Below are 17,588 nucleotides of genomic sequence, written 5' to 3'. Positions count from 1 at the left end.
CTTTTTCTTTGTTAACCATCCTCCCATTCTTTTTTTCCATCCATATACCTATGCCTCACTCACATAACCTGTGTTAATAACCTAATATGTACCCATCCATATGCTTCTTTGCACCCATATGATTTTTTCCAAAATTTATTTATTTGGCTGCACCTCTGCGATTCATGGGGTCACAAAGAGTCGGACATGACTGAGCAACTGAACTGGACTGAACTGAACATCTTAGGTGTGGCACACGGGTTCTTCCAGCTCTGTTGCAGCATCCAGGATCTTTAGTTCAGTTCAGTTCAGTCGCTCAGTCATGTCCAACTCTTTGCGACCCCATGAATCGCAACACGCCAGGCCTCCCTGTCCATCACCATCTCCTGTAGTTCACTCAGACTCATGTCCATCGAGTCAGTGATGCCATCCAGCCATTCGTCCTCTGTCGTCCGCTTCTCCTCCTGTCCCCAATCCCTCCCAGCATCAGAGTCTTTTCCAATGAGTCAACTCTTCTCATGAGGTGGCCAAAGTATTGGAGTTTCAGCTTTAGCATCAGTCCTTCCAATGCAAACTCTTCATTGCAGCATGTGGGTTGCAGCAGCTGCAATCCACACCACTGCAGCTAGTTCCCTGAGCAGGGATCAAACCTGGGCCCCCTGCATTAGAAGCATGGAGTCTTAGCCACTGGACCACCAGGGAAGTCCCTATGCCTATATGATCTTATACAGATGTATCTGCACTTATGCCTAAACGTAGCCCATCAACATGCATGGATGACTCAGTGCAGTAAAAGATACAGTCTCCCTCCACCAGCAGCTTATCACCTTTGGGAAAGACAATACACTTACATGAAAGCATCAAGACAAAAGAGTTGTACAGTACAGTGAAAACTAGATGGACAAGGTCTATCATCTCATGTGTTGTAGGCTAATGAGAGGCAAAAAACAGAAAGTGTAAGGACTCACTGTCATTGCCTCCATGTCACGGACCCCCAGATCAGAATTAGTTTAATATCTGGATTCTGTATGTGTTAAGAGATGTGTTCTCCCAGGTCAAGAAGGAAGCATCTCACCCTCAGAGGTCAGAGCTGAGGGGAGAGTCCCTCCTCAGCGTGGAGCTCCCAGACCCAGAATCATCTTGGGTCTGGAATAAGGTGAAGGTCAGGCAAGCAAGAGCATGTGTTTAACTGAGCAAATGCCATGGTGATATTTGCAGGCATAATCGTGCAAATGTTATTTGCCGTGAGAAGGCATTTCGAAGCAGATGCATCCCACCATCTCTCCACTTGGCTGCCTCGCAATGAAGCAACCCCTTCCTCAGCCTCCCAGGAGAGTGCCATTTGTCGCGGGCCTGGGACCGAGACTTGGGAGCCAGACCACAGGAACAGCTAAAATCCTTCTGTTGGCTGGTGAGGTGGGCTTCTGATCTGGGTGTGGCAGAACTTGTATTTCCAGGCTTCAGAGGACACATGTCAATTCCCTCCTTCCAGGTCAGCCCTGTGTCCCAACTGAGAGGGGAAGTGAGGCTTTGGGGGTGAAGTGACCCTCTTTAATGAACCCAGAATTAGAATCTGAAGTGAGCAGTGGGGTAATGAAAAGACTAGAAAACAAAGGACACGGAAACCAACAAACTAGGAAAAGCAGCTGGGATGCGTGAGACAAAGGGGTCTGCTTCTATTTGAGTATCTTTGATTCTCCTTGTTTACTGGGTAGCTTCATTTACCCAAGTGGTTATTTTTTTTTTCAATCTTCTTGGCAGAACAGATATGTCGCATCACAGGGCTTTCCTAGTGCTTGATTTGTCCAGTATCAGATGGAAAAATAAAGAAACCAACTAAGCAAAGAAGCCTATAGCACAACCTTTACTGTTACCAGGGTTAGCCCCATATCCACTCAACAGGGATTCTAGGAACTCGCTCAAATCCTCTGAGAAATACTTACTGCAATACTGCCCAGGAAGGTGATATAATTTAAAAGCCACTGCACTTGAAATTGAATATCTAGAAAGAAGGCATATGGTACGGTGGAATGAAAATCAGACATCAGTGGCTTGTGTTCCAGATCTTCCACTCGTCCATGGGGTGACTCTGGGTCACCTTAACTCCCTGAGCCTTTGTCTCTTTGTCTGTAGAACTAGAGTGTTAACATCTTCCCACTTACCTCACCTGACTGATGTGATGAGGATCGTGTGTGGTGATGATGGCTAACGCATTTAGAAATGCTAAAGGTTATAGAATAATAAGGTGGCTCTAGTGGTAAAAAATCTGCCTGCCAATGCAGGAGATGCAGAAGACTCGGTTTCAATCTCTGCATCAGGAAGATCCCCTGGAATAGGAAATGGCAAGCCGTTCCAGTATTTTTGCCTGGGCAATCCCACGGTCAGAGGAGCCTGGCCGGCTACAGTCCATGGGATCACAAAGAGTTGGACACAACCGAGTGGCTAAGCACATGCACACACACACACACACACACACACACACACAGAATGATAAAGTCCTAATGGCACTGTATCACATCTTTTGCTACTAAAGATTTGAGAGGAGCCTAAAGGGGCCCCAGGAGAGATGTATAATAGGGGAGCATATAGCAAAGACACTAAGGCAATGCCTAATTACCTGCTAAATGGGGTAAAGAAGAAAGGACCTTTGTCATTAAGAGAAGCAAATGATGATTCTGGTCTACAAGATATAGTTTTAGAAAGAGGTTGGGAGTTAAGTCAGTCCTTGAGAATTTGAATAACTGGACAATTCAAGAACCCAGGTGAACAAAAGCATACAGATAACGTTATCAGAAAGTAGAAAAAAGTTGTCTGCATCCCAGGTAGGAGGGATCTGTGAAGCTGACCCTCTTACTAAGGGGCATCAAGGTGTCCTCTATTGACCCTCAGCTGCCACCTAACTTTGAGATAAGAGATAAGGCCAAAAGAGAACTCGCAATCCTTCATTCCCTCACATGACTTTCATTAGGTTTTTCCTATGCAGACTCAGTGTTATGAAAGATATTTTATAATTTAAAAAATCAAGCAGTAATTCAGCCACCTCCAATCTTCTGTGTAACAGTACAGGGTGTAAATGACAAATAAGTAGGTATAATTACTTTCCTGGCTCATTATTTATTCATAATATAGATATCTGCCAATCAATTCTTCCTATTAGCATGAGGATAACCAGTGTTGCCACACCAAGCTAATACTATAATTCTAGCCCAAAGGCTAGGAGGAGAAGGGGACAACGGAGGACGAGATGGTTGGATGGCATCACTGACTCAATGGACATGAGTTTGAGCAAGCTCCAGGAGATGGTGACGGACGGGGAAACCGGGAGTGCTGCAGTCCATGGGGTCACAAAGAGTCGGACACGACTGAGTGACTGAACAACAAGCCCAAGGGCAAAGGAACTGAACATTTTTGTTAGCACAAGCATTACTGTCTGCGTAAACATACAACCTCCTGAAAACTTTATGAAATAGTGAAAATAGTTCAAATATCTCTAACGAGACCGGGAAGTCCAGATCTCTAGGTCAGTAATCACTTTCCCAGAAGGTAATTTATTTATCAACAATAGGAGAGTTGAAAACCATTGCCTGGACTCCCTTAGGGCAGAATGCTTAGAAGTGACATGCAGGTGACCCACAGAGAAGTCTGCATCAACCACGTCTATCTCAGCTCCCGTTCTTGTTTCCTGCATGCCTCAAAGTCTGGACAGCGGCTGCTGTCAATCAGCGAAGTTTCTTCTGAGGGCTTCTCAGGGGTGAACCCTCAGTTGCAGGACGTTCGTCACTTAAAATGGCCCAGAAAGTGCACCCCTGTAGGGAATTGTTTTATCTCCCCTCCTGGTCATCGTTATCCTGAGCCCTGCCCCCCCTTTCTCCCAGACTCTCCAGCCAGGGGTCTTAATTTTCTCTCCATCCCCGTCCAGGCAGGAGTATATGCTGAGCTTCATCCACTGCATGGGTTGGACCATCTCTAGTCCTCTTATTTGGTGGGCTGACTTGCCCTGAGCCTGGCTTCCAGCTTCCTGCCTCCTAATGCTTTTCTCCTTCCAATTCTTTGGAAGGCAGAATTTTTACTATCATGGTATAAAATATATCTAAACCTCAGAAATGTTACCATGATTTTCTTAAAGCTGTGTTGTGAAAATGGAAGTTGGGGGGAGGGCCTAAGGAGGAATACTGGAAAATAAAACATGAAGTTAGAATGTATTGAACCATCACCAGTAAAGATCAAGAATAAAGGCACTCTGACTTCCAAAGACCACAACCAATGCACCAGGCAGGAATATCACTTGAAAAGAGAAGAGCTGCTCACTGCTGGAAATGTCTCCTGAGCAATGTTCAGATCTGCTGGGTGGTCTCCTGAGCAGACTGCCTACCCAGAGGGATTACCAAACAGATGGTGGGTGTGGGACCTTTGCCAACAAAGGTCTGTCTAGTCAAAACTATGGTTTTTCCAGTAGTCATGTATGGATGTGAGAGTTGAACTATAAATAAAGTTGAGCACAGAAGAATTGATGCTTTTGAACTGTGGTGTTGGAGAAGACTCTTGGGAGTCCCTTGGACTGCAAGGAGATCAAACCGGTCAATCCTAAAGGAAATCAGTCCTGAATATTCATTGAAAGGACTGATGCTCAAGCTGAAGCTCCAATACTTTGGCCACCTGATGCAAAGAACTGACTCATTGGAAAAGACCCTGATGTTGGGAAAGATTGAAGGCAGGAGGAGAAGGGGATGACAGAGGATGAGATGGTTGGATGGCATCACTGACTCAATGGACATGAGTTTGGGCAAGCTTCGGGAGTTGGTGATGGACAGGGAAGTCTGGCGTGCTGCATTCCATGGGGTCACAAAGAGTTAGACACGACGGAGCAACTGAACTGAACTGGCAGGTGTGGGTCACCTTGGATACGAACATCTGGATTCCAGTGTCCTGATTCTTCTTTGAGATCAGTAGAAATTCTTTGCCCCAGGCTCAACCCCACCCCCTCTAAATAAATGATAACAGACCCTCTGAATCCACAGTGCCAAAACCCAGACTGGGTCTCAAAAGTCCCGTAGGATACAAACCCAGCCCGATGTTGGGCCCAAAGCAGCCTCTCAGCTGCTGCTCTTGGATCCCCTTATCTGCACTGGGGGTCCTTAGCACCAAGGACTCTGGAGGAGGACAGTGTAGAGTAGAGAATAAGGATGTGAGCTTTGGCATCAGAACCTAGCCCTGCTGTGTAACTGGGGCAAGGAGTTCAGCCTCTCTTAGTGTCTTTGTCCTCATCAAAGTGTTGGCAGTGATAATAAGATCTTCTTCAGAGGGTCATCATGAGGATTAAATGGTGCTTAGCACAGCAGCTGGCACACTGCAAGTGCTCCATAAATGTTAGCTGTTGCTATTAATACCCAGCATGCTCCCACCATGTTGCTTTGGCAAGGGCACTGCCCTGTGCTTTGCACAATTCAAAGACAGTTTTCCCCTCTTAACAATCTGTCCTTCAGCACCTTGGCCAGAGACTCCAGAATCCCTGTGGTGCTGTTTTACTAGACTTTACCAGATGGGATCAGAGGGCACTCTGCCTGCACCATGGTCTTCAGCCCACATCACTAGCCTGTGGGCTTGCCTATCTCTCTGAGGCACTGAGAGCTCAAAACTTCAATCGCCTATAAATGGCAACAGATCAAGAAGCAAAACCAATGCACCCTCTTTCTCTGTGATTCTTCCAAAGAAAGGAAGCCTTTTGATGGCCAAGGGGGAGCTCTTGATTCTAACTTCTGTTCTGGCCAAACTCAAGGTGGTGCAGCAAGGTCTGCTTAATTCAGTGTGGAAACAAGAACTAACCAGAGGGGAAGTGTGATTGAGGACTACCCCAGCCTCTCACGATTCTCCCCTCACTGCTCCCAGAGGGAATTCAGGTTGGAAAACATTGATTTAGTATCACAAAGCCAGCTTAATGAAAGCTCTTAGAGACAACTGAGGTGGCTGTGACTTCTGAGAGAAAGGAGAGATGACAAAATCCCCCTTGGGCATTATTTCAAGTTGTTTTCTTGAAACTCCCAGAGCAGTCAAACAATTATTTCTTTGTAAAATCCAGGAAAAGCTAGAGAGATAGACTCCCTGGGAAAAAAGGACTCATTCCACAGAAAGTGTTACTCTTTCAGTCGTTTCCAACTTTTCAACCCCATGGTCAGTACATGGACTTCTCTAGGCAAGAATCCTGGAGTGAGTTGCCATTCCGTTTCCAAGGGATCATCCCAACCCAGGAAACCAACTGGGGTCTTCTGAATTGCAGACAGATTCTTTGCCATCTTAGCTACCAGGGAAGGCCATTTTATATTCTACAGGAAAGCAGGGACAAGATGAACAAAGAGCACGAAGGTTATAATTGGAAGGGAGAATTCAGATGATTTGTATTTTACAGATGAGGAAACTGAGACTTTAAAAAGCAAGGTACATTTCCCCAGATCACAACAGTCAGAGGCAAGACATGAATTAAAAACAGAAATAAACAACTAGTGCTTATTATAGAGCTTACCATGTTTCAGTCCTCATAAAGACCTTGAGCATGTGATTAGCCTCTCTGAGCCTCAGTTTTTCCCATCTGTGAAATGGGGATAGTTGTATTGCATACCTCAATTTTATAGGGTTATTTTAAGGATTAAGTGAGTTCTCCATGTGAAGATCTCAGAACAGTGCCAAGCACACAGTTAGCACAGTCTGTGTAAGTTCTTACTATTATCACAAAAATGATTGACATTGTTAACTTTTTAGGTTGATATCAGGGAGAAGTGACCATGTTGCCTCTCAAGACAAAAGCAAAGCTCTTGACTGACTCAAAGACAAAGGCAAAGCCTTCATCAGCCAAAATAAGTGTGGTAAATACCTCTCTGGCAAGGAAACAGCTGTGACCCTCCATAGAAGGGCAGGAATGTCGCCTGCCAAGAAAGCAGAGGACTCCCGTCAAAGGCCACTTCATCGTGGCCACCCCACAGCCAATCCAGACAGGGCAGAAGTCCCCCCAGGAGGAAGGAGAGACAGCCAAGAAGATGAGGAACACGAGGAAGGTCAACACAGAGCCTGTGAAGAAGAGAACGAGGAGGAGAAGGGAAGGGATGACAGTGAGTCAGGGGAGGGCAGGCAGTGAGCAGAGAGCTGCAGATGCTGTAGGAGCCAGAGAGATGAGACCTCCCACTGGGAAAGCTCCCCACAGGTCAGAGGACTAGAGGGGTCTGGATGGCGAGGGGTCCAACAGAGATGGCCGGGGAAATGAGCTCTAAAGAAAATTCCAGAAGTCGATATGAGTTTACCTATGTCTATGCATGTCTATGGAGTTATCTCATTTATGAAAGTGTCCTCCCCCCAGCATATACTTCTGCATAATGTTTGCCTGCTTCAGCAGCCTGATTTGGGATCCAGTGAGGCTCTTCAACTGGTTAAATACTGGGTGGGAGCTAAGGGGGTGCCCGAACAAATGTGACATTGTACAACTGTAGCTTGGGACCCCTAAGGTTTTAGGGTTGGTGCCCCCATTTCAATCCTGAAGCCAAAGAGGATACTCCAATGAGGGGTCAGCAAGCCCCCTAGTGCCAAAGTTCTGTCCTACACACTCTCCTCTGGTCACTCAGAGCCACCTGGCCATTTGGCAAGGAGCAGAAGCCAACCACTTTCCCGCCCACAGAGGCTCTGACCTTGAAGTGGGGCTCAGCTGGCCCTGGGACACACTCCCTGCTCTTCAGAATGAAGGCCCTGTTAGGTAGCATTTTAAGGCAAAAAGCACCGGGTTCCTGTATACAGGAGGGGTTTCCTTTGCCCCTCTCCACGTAGCTTTCCATTCCTGTTGTCTGCATAGCAACAAAATCCTGCATCCACAGGGACCAGCCATTGACATCTATCAACTTGTGTTTGGTGTTTAGGTCTTTTCCTGAATCTGACTGATTAGGGATGTTGTAGGGAGGTTGTGTTTACCGAGGGGTTTAAGTACATGAAAGTGGATCTTGTCGAATAGGCTGGAAACCATTAGACTCAGGAGAATAAATACAAGCACAGCTTGTTCTGTAATAGCTTCAACACACAGGCTGCAGTTGTCTTTTGCCTTCTCCTCTTGGCTCCCCTCCTCCTTCTGTTTCCCCTCCATCCGTTTCCTTGATGATCTCATCAACTCCTGTATCTGCAACCATCACCTGCAGACACATGATGCCAAATGCACATTCTAGCTCCTCTGGTTCCATGCCTCCAAACTTCTCCTGAAGTGTTGCCAGCTTCTCAAACTCAATAATACAGAACAAAATTCACCATCTACACTTCTGAAGCCTGCTGCCCCTTCTGAAACCCCTTCCTCATACCTTATTGCTGTTTTACAGTTCAGTTCAGTCACTCAGTTGTGTCCAACTCTTTGCGACCCCATGGACTGAAGCACGCCAGGCTTCCCTGTCCATCACCAACTCCTGAAGCTTGCTCAAACTCATGTCCATTGAGTCAGTGATGCCATCCAACCATTTTATTCTCTGTCATCCCCTTCTCCTGCCTTCAGTCTTTCCCAGCATCAGGGTCTTTTCCAATGAGTCAGTTCTTCGAATCAGGTGGCCAAAGGACTGGAGTTTCAGTTTCAGCATCAGTCCTTCCAATTGAACATTCAGGACTGATTTCCTTTAGGATGGACTGGTTGGATCTCCTTGCAGTTCAAGGGACTCCCAAGAGTCTTCTCCAACACCACAGTTCAAAAGCCCCCAATATCCAGTGAGCTTCCCAGCTATGCCAGTCCTATTCTCCTGCTTCTGCTCCCCTCATCACTGCCACTTCTCTAATCATGATGGTCACTCCTTAGTCAACTATTGCAACAACCTCCTGATGGGCCTCCCAGCCTCAGCTACTCCTTGCCCTCATCCCCCCTTTCCAGACTCTGTTGTCAGATTAATCATTCAAAACATTGTGTTTGATTACATCACCCCTTCAAATGGGGGAGCAGGGAGACAAGGGGAGGAAAGGTTGTTCCCCCCCAGCCAGTTTCTCCAGAATAAAATGAGAATTCCTTGACCTTCAAAAAGACAAAGAGGGGCATGGAATGAATTTTCCTTCATGAGCCAACTGCAATTGATTGGGGTTGACTGAATAGGGCTTCTCAGGTGGCACCAGTGGTAAAGAACCTGCCTCCTAATGCAGAGACACAGGTTCAATCCCTGTGTTGGGAAGATCCCCTGGAGGAGGGCATGGCAACCCACTCCAGTGTTCTTGCCTTGAGAATCCTATGGACAGAGGAGCCTGGTGGGCTATAGTCCATGAGGTCACAAGGAGTCAGACATGACTGAAGTGACTTAGAATGCACACACAAGCAAAGCACAGTGTGGAAAAAATGCTAAAGCTGTATCCAGAGTTTAAGGAAAAGATGCTCAGGATCCGTTGGTCATGTCTTTCATGAGCACTGGAACTGGGCAATGGGACACCCATGCCTCCTGCGGGCCAACCTACTTCTAGGCCTCCCATCCTTTGGCCCACCTTTCATCTTATTAACATTAGAGCTCTCCAATCTCTTGGTTAAAATAAAAACAAGTCACTGCACTGCTCCTCAAACCTACTGTTTAGCCACCTACTCCTGTGCTTTATTCATACGGTCATTTCTCCTCCCCATTGCCATTAAGCTGTGTGTGTGTGTGTGTGTGTGTGTGTGTGTATACACTCAGTCACTAAGTCATGTCCAACTCTTTGGAACCTCATGAACTGTAGCCCACCAGGCTCCTCTGTCTATAGGATTCTCCAGGCACGAATACTGGAATGGGTAGCCGTTTCCTTCTCCAAGGGATCGTCCTGACCCAAGAATCAAACCTGCATCTCCTGAATTGTCAGGCAGATTCTTTACCAAGCCACCTGGGAAGCCCTGCCATTAAGCTACACTTCTATAAATCCAACCTATTTCTCAAAGCTCTTCTCAAATTCATCTTTTCCCTAAAAGCATCCTTATTTTCCCTGAACAATATCTTCCTCAAAGTCTTCAGTTAGTATCTCCTCCCTGACATCACACCTTCCTTTCTATAAGCAATTGGACAGTAGGAGCCATACGGCTTGTCCAGTATTTTGCACGTGGCAGACAAATATTTGTCAGAAATGAATGAGTGGATATTCACATGCAATATGTGTCCCTAAAAGGATGCTGTCCACCAGTTATTTTTCAATTAGGTCAATAATGTAAGTAGCACAACTGAATCATTGGCTAATTATTAGCAATCAAATCTATAACAGGAATGCAAGCTGAGCTCTGATTCACCTGCCTTTCCCTTTATTCAAAGCTCTGGGAACTTTACTACTGAGCATTCTAGTTCTTTCTCTTTTGCCAGGCTCCCTAAGAGCACACATGTGGAGATAATTGAACCTCTCCAGGGCCCATGCTCTACGGAGGCAGAGAGTGAAGGCATGGAGCGTTGTCTCGGCAGCCCGACGCCATCTGGGGAATATATGCTGATGTTGCTACAGATGGCATGCTGTTCAGTTCACCCCTTGTAAGTTCACATTCATTGTTCTCCGTCTGGTTTTCAAAGATTCAAAAATTAGTTGACTCAGAGCGCCCCCAAATTAAAAAATAAATGCATACCCAGAGTAAGTATACCAAAAGAACAGTCATAGACAGTGATCCTCGAGTGCTACTTGAAGAACCGTTTGCCTGCTGGTGTCACCTGTGTGTGACCCAGAGTGGGCAGAGCCCAGTGGTTCCCTAACCTGATGAGAATCAAAATCCACTGGAGGGACTTCCCTGGTAGTCCAGTGGTTAGGACTCCACCTTCCAACACAGACAGTGCAGGTTCAATCCCTGGGCAGGGAGCTAAGATGCCACAGGCCTCAAGGCCAAAAGTCCAAAACGTAAAACCGAAGCAATATTGTAACAAATTCAATACAGATTTTATAAATGGTCCAAACCTTACAAAACACACACACACACACACACACACACACATTGTTAAATTGTTAAAAATCCACTGGGGATATTTTTTTTCCTAAAAATATATAGGAATTCTTGGGCCCCATCCTATGAGTCCTATGAGTTTCTGATTTAGGCTCTGATTGGACCCAGCAGCTCTTCCCTCATCTCAAAGCTGGTATCAACTGTCCTCCTCTATGACCTTCTCTCTGTAAGGGCTCTCCTTTCTCTGAACTCTTTGAGAATGATCTTTTCTATTTAGAGGCTTTGAATTACTTTTTTTTTCTTTTTTGGCTGCTCTGGGTCTTCGTTGCTGCACCTGGGCTTTCTCTCGTTGCGGTGGGCAGATTCTCCTTGCAGCTTCTCTCGTTGTGGAGCATGGGGGCTTTAGGGCATGCGGGCTTCAGAGTGCTGGCTCAGTAGTTGTGGCACATGGGCTTAGTTGCCCCGTGGCCTGTGGGATCTTCCAGACCAGGCATCAAACCTGTGTCCCCTGCACTGGCGGGCAGTTTCTTATCCACTGGAGCACTAGGGAAGCCCTGTATTTCTCTTAATAATGGTGAGGGTTCGGCTACTCTGGAGCTCCACTTTAGGCAAATCCAGGCCTGTCTTCCTGATGGTGGGCCCGGCCACTCTGCCATGCTTCACCCAGACCCAGGCCTGCTATGGACCTGTAGTCATTGAGTCCTCCTCACCGTGGGCAATAAAAATTCTGTAAACTCCTATCTCAAGAGGCTCACAGGGGTCCCCCAGGAGGTGAGAAAGTCACCAGTGGGCTTTTGGTGGGACATTCAGTAGAACGAGGTGTGCATAGTATCGTGGGAGTTGAGGGAACACCTGGGATCAGACCCACTCTGTGCTCCCACCCCCAGCCCTAGGCAACTGAGGGCTCCCGGGCACCATCTCCTATCCTTCGAGGTGACCCTGACTTGTTCCATTGATGCAACTCTGGGCTCCCACTCCCTCCCTCTGGTCATGGTTCACAGTGGCTCTCTGAAGGCAGAGCCTGTTGTTGCAGCTGTGTGGCCTGGTGGGTGATCTCTGTGCCCTGCAAACTGGGCAAGCTGGGTTCAAACCCCAGCTCTGTCACAGGAACAGCCCAGCCTGGGGCAGGTTAGTCACCTTGCCCGTTCTCAATGTCCCCTGCGAAACTGAGAACATTGTCACTTGCATCACATGTTGGAGGAAAACAGAAATGAGAAAATGAGTGCATGGTGACCATTTTAAGAGGTCAACTTATGACTCCCACGGGAAGAATTCCAGACGTGGCGCAGAGAAGAGCAGGGCTTTGGCAGGGTTTTCAGAAAGCAGGAATCCTGCGGCTCACCTCACACCCCAGTTGTCAAGGGCTCCGCCTCCTTTCTGCCTAGGCCTGGGTTAGAGCCACAGTCCCAGCAGCAGGAGCGGCAGCTCACTCCCCCTCAGAGAGGGCCACACGGTGCCCCTGCGGTGCTTTCCTGAGCCCCACCAGGAACCACCCCACCCGCAGCTCCAGGTCCTTTAGGCAAGCCTCCTGGTACTGAAGCACTGGAGACCTCCTCTCCACCAGCAACTATGAATCCTGCTCCTAGGTGGTTGCCAGGCCCAGGTCCACAGACCACAGAGGTGGGCAGTAAGGGGATGGGCAGGGGGTGCTGCCAATAAGACTGAAGATGTGTCTGTTGGACACCTGGCTAGCAAACAGCATTAGACAGCGTAATACGGTGTGTCCGTTATAGTAACTTTCTATTCCTCCTAAAAGTCTGGCCACAGCGGGTAGCAGCCCTGTATAAACTATCCAAAGTGGGCTGGTTTCTCAGGAATCGTGCCACAACTTCCTTTCTATCCCATGCCCCCAGCCGACGGATATCATCAAAACTCCTGGTAACAAGAAATTCTTCCGGGCTTGGTGGACAGATTCTGCCCTGCCTACTCATTGCTAAAACTGCATTTGTCACTTTTGCTGTGTAACAAACCATACTGAAAGCTAGTGGCTCAAAACAGTAAGCACTGATTATTGGTTACAAGCCTACGAGTCAGCTGGCCTCACACATGCACCGACAGTCCCCTCAAGGTGGGGGCGGCAGCTGTCCCTATCATGGCTGGACTCTCACGTGTCTGGGGTCAGTAGATGAAAGGTGATCTATGATGGCCCCGAGCTGGGATAAACGGCACTTGATTCATCCATGTGACCTCTATTCTTCTGCCAGAGATTAATACTATCCTGGGCTTGTCTCCAAGGTGGCAGGGTTCTGAAAGCAAAGTTATCCAGGGACTCTGGAGGCCTAGCTCTGAACTGGTGTTATCGTTTCTGCCACATTCTAAGTCAAAGGAAGTGGCAGAACCAGTCCAGATTCAAGGGCAAAAAAAAAAAAAAAAAAGATTCCTTCTATTCAAGGAGAAAGATGCAAAGCCATATTTAATACTATATATGGACGCAGGGAGGGAAGGAATTGGGACCCTTTCCGCCAACAATTTATCACAACATGGACAGAGTCATCGCTGTGAAACGATTTTCCTTAAAAGCCACATGTTGGACTCACTTTGTAATATATTGCCATCAGTAGAACAAATTTCTAATGAGGTTAATGCCTCAAGAGTGAGTGAAAGGCGAGAAGGAATGAATGAATGAAGGCATTTTAGTCCGTGGTCGTGGATTAAGCACCCCTTCCCCTTGCATCCCCGCCCTTGCATAATCCAGGATTCCAGTCTCACAGCTGGAGCTCCTCTCCTCCCTCCAGGAATCCCTTCACAAGAGAAGCTCCCATGATTCGTGACTCAGGGCTTTCCCAAGGCCAGCAGGGTGAAGTCAGGTCAGTGAGAACTCGGTCCAGACATTGTAATCCAATGCCAGGGAGATGCCTCAAACCTCAGGGCATTCAGCAGCTTCAGGACTCCTCCCGAGAGCTCAGCAACCCCGGAAGTTGCTGAGCCTGGAGAATAAGCACACAATGGTGTCTTTTTAAAAAAATAAGTGGCCGGACTGAGGTCAACAAGGGAACATAAAACATAAATATGAATTGTCTCTGGGAACACGATGCTAATGCCCGCCCCAGGGGAGAAACTGAGTTGCCAGCAGGTAGGGAATAGGAGAGTGAAAAAGTTGGCTTAAAACTCAACATTCAGAAAACTAAGATCGTGGCATCACTTCATGGCAAATAGATGGGGAAACAATGGAAAAGAGTGTCAGACTTTATTTTCTGGGCTCCAAAATCACTGCAGATGGTGACAGCAGCCATGAAATTAAAAGACGTTTACTCCTTGGAAGAAATATGATCAACCTAGACAGCATATTAAAAAGCAGAGAAACTACTTTGCTGACAAAAGTCCGTCTTTGTCTTCCAGTGGTCATGTATGGATGTGAGAGTTGGACTATAAAGAAGGCTGAGCGCCAAAGAATTGATGCTTTTGAACTGTGGTGTTGGAGAAGACTCTTGAGAGTCCCTTGGACTGCAAAGAGATCCAACCAATCCATCCTAAAGGAAATCAGTCCTGAATATACATTGGAAGGACTGATGCTGTAGCTGAAACTCCAATCCTTTGGCCACCTGATGCGAAGAACTGACTCACTGGAAAAGACCCTGATTCTGGGAAAAATTGAAGGCAGGAGGAGAAGGGAATGGCAGAGGATGAGATGGTTGGAAGGCATCACCGATTCAATGGACATGAGTTTGAGTAAGCTCCCGGAGTTGGTGATGGACAGGTAAGCCTGGCGGGCTGCAGTCCATGGGGTCACAAAGAGTCAGACAGAACTGAGCTACTGAACTCAACTGAACTGAGGGAACAGAGAGGCCTGTAGGGGGCGCCCTAGAGCCTCCCGCGCACTCTGCCTCTCCCCCTGGGCCAGAGAATCACAGACTCCAGGGCTGTGTGGTTTCTAATTTATCCTCTTCCGTGGCTCACTGTGGAGTGGTTACCTCCATGAATGTTCCATAGTCTCTCCGTGGATGTAAGTTGTTGGTCCTGGGAGCGCGAGGAGGCTCCAGGTAGAAGGTAGGACCCCTCGGTGCACTAGACGGCAGGGCCAGGGAAACTGCAGCCATCACACCCTCCCACGGGCTGGAAAACGCCTCTTCCTCTTACCCGCTGTGCCAAACCCGGTGCCTAAGGGGACCCAGCAAACGGTGACTCTCGGTTTTGTGTTGCATTGTGCTGCTCTGAGCCCAGGCAGCATCTCTCTTTCTTTTCTTAAAAAAAAACCAGCAGGGGGAGCAGCAAAGCCCTGGGGCCTTGTTTTAATTTTATTTCTAACGTTTGTCTCTTACATACATTGTACATAATCCCTTCATCCCCTGCATTACTGTGATCAATTTGTTCTTTTTGGAAACAAGACTGTGAAGAAGAAAAAAAAAAAAAAAAAAAAACACTAAATAATTAACTCAAGGACATCTTCCAAGAAAAATACAAGAATTCAAAAGAGTAATCTTCCACTTGAATGATTTGGGCCTCTATTAATTATAACTTCCTATTCATTGTGATGAATGATTGCCAGGATGACATTTAGAACAGAAAGTTGGGGAAGAATAACAAGGGGAGAGTTGTCTGTGTGATCAGATCTAGCCATGGAATCGTCTTTCCCCAGGGGAGGTGGTAGGACCTCACTTCAGGATCCTTTTAAAACTAGCCCTAGCAAAGCCTAGAAGAACATGCTGGAAGGAGAAACTGTCCCCCAGAGAGAGATCAGAAATGCCCTCAAGGGTTCCTTCCATCTGGGCTTTCTGAAGTGACTGACAGCCGTGAAAATGGTGGTGACAACAGCAAGGTAAACACAGACGATACAAAGTAGGAAAAACGTTTATCTTTTAAAAGAAATTATTGCAACCAGCTTAATGACTTGATAGAAGGAAGCCATCAGTGAGTCCTCAATACTCAGCAGTTTCAGAAACCTTTCCTCCATGATTTTTATTGGATCTATTTAATTTTTCTCCATGGGCTCAATTAACACATCATTTGGATCACCTGCTAAGCTCATTACTAAATGGGCCCACATGCTTCAGATGGCAGCCTATATATTAGGAGGAAATTCTCCAGAGACACAGTCATCGTTATCTTTGGGACCTGCCACTGTGGTGCCTTCTCCAGGGTGGTGAGGACCTGTGGGTAACTCAGTGCCGCTGAGAATGAAGCTGCGCCTGATCTACGTGGTATTTGGTGGTAAGTCTTGTGAATAAGCAGCAGTCTGAAGCTCCTGAAGTAGCCCCGACCTCCCCCCAGTTTCCTAGCAGGAGCCATCTCTGCCTGGGTTCTGAGGGCCCCTCACTTTACTGTAGCCTGCTGCGGAGCCAAGAACCCAGAGGGGCCCCTGGAGGCTCCACACCCTAGCTCTTCCTCACCAGCTCCTCCAAAGGAGTTCAGTGTCTCAGGCACCCCCCTGCCCAGCTCGGGTGGAGGAGACAGAAGCAGTGTTCAGACTCAGCATTCACCCAGACACGGCCCACCCACTGCATAGGGTGCTGCTCACCCTGGAGGCTCAGGGTGAGCTCCCAGGAGGGCACAGCTCTTCCTGCTCATGCATCTGCAGCCACGTTGCTTGGGACACACCCTGGTCGCTGAAAAGCCCACTCCAACCTAACAGATGTAGAGGGGGTTTCCCTCCATCACATGCTAGCTAACACAGATTTGGGGCTACCTGCTAAACGTACCATAGAACATGCCTCAGCTCCGGAGGCCCAGCCAGGAGAGGCACCACCCCCTCCCTTGCTGGAGCTGGCTGCGGACGGGTTTAGTCCAGTTCAGTCACTCAGTTGTGCCCGACTCTTTGCGACCCCATGAATCGCAGCACATCAGGCCTCCCTGTCCATCACCAACTCCCAGAGTTGGACCGGTACCTCCCGTCAGATCAGTGGTGGCATTCCATTAGAAATAAAGTGCCCGATAAATGTAATGCTCTTACACGCTAAGTCGCTTCAGTCATGTCTGACTCTTTGCAACCCCATGGACTGTAGCCAGCCAGGCTCCTCTGTCCATGGGATTCTCCAGGCAAGAATACTGGAGTGGGTTGCCATGCCCTCCTCCAGGGGATATTGCCAACCCAGGGATCAAACCCAGGTCTCTTATGCCTCCTGCATTGGCAGGTGGCTTCTTTACCACTATCGCCACCTGGGTTATGTTCTTGAATCATCCCAAAACTATCCCCCCGACCCCGGGTCTGGGAAAAAATTGTCTTCCACAGAATCAGTCCCTGGTGCCAAAAAGGTTGGGGATTGCTGCTCTAAGGGACCCTGTGGTCATTGTCTGGTTGAAGAAAACTGTCAGACCTGGCTTTCTGTCATTGCGCTTCTGGGTGGGTGGGTGTGTGTGTGTGTGTGTGTGTGTGTGTTAGTAGTTATCACGATGATAGTGAAGGGTTGAGAACAAGTTCTCTCTCAGGACCCTGATCTCTTCTTTCTCAAGCATCTTTGCCCTTATACAGCCAGGAAGATGAAAATAGAGACAGTTCTATCAAGCATCAAATGCAAATGGGCATGTGTGGAATAACCTACTTCGTTGGTTTGGCTTCAGTAAGAGTCAGAAATGGCGGACACTTTCTCTTCTCCCATCCCGAGGCCTTTGTGTTAAACAGCTGGGCTCCCTAGTCTCCAGGGAGTTTCCCTGGCATTTGCCACTCTGAACTGTAGCCAGAAGTTGTAACCACCACGGAGACAGCCACACACAGGCAGGCAGGCACACGTTTCCTCCCCTCCCCCATCTATGAAACACCCCTAATGTGGAAGCACTTGGTAGGGAAGACCTGGTCAATGAT

The 17,588-nt window shown here is 47.7% G+C and overlaps 1 long non-coding RNA gene across 1 annotated transcript; it reads left to right on the top strand.

The window, feature by feature from the left end:
- The first annotated feature begins 254 nt into the window (after nucleotides 1-254).
- Nucleotides 255-17,042, top strand: LOC104973214 (uncharacterized). The gene is made up of 3 exons (XR_001501240.2): nucleotides 255-1,390; nucleotides 10,290-10,451; nucleotides 14,192-17,042. It is a non-coding gene; the product is annotated as an uncharacterized lncRNA (long non-coding RNA).
- The last annotated feature ends 546 nt before the right edge of the window (nucleotides 17,043-17,588 follow it).

Source organism: Bos taurus, chromosome 10 (assembly GCF_002263795.3).
Source record: "Bos taurus isolate L1 Dominette 01449 registration number 42190680 breed Hereford chromosome 10, ARS-UCD2.0, whole genome shotgun sequence".
Taxonomy (NCBI): domain Eukaryota; kingdom Metazoa; phylum Chordata; class Mammalia; order Artiodactyla; family Bovidae; genus Bos; species Bos taurus.
Note: the sequence above shows the minus strand (reverse complement) of the source record. Positions and strands in the feature narration are given on the sequence as shown.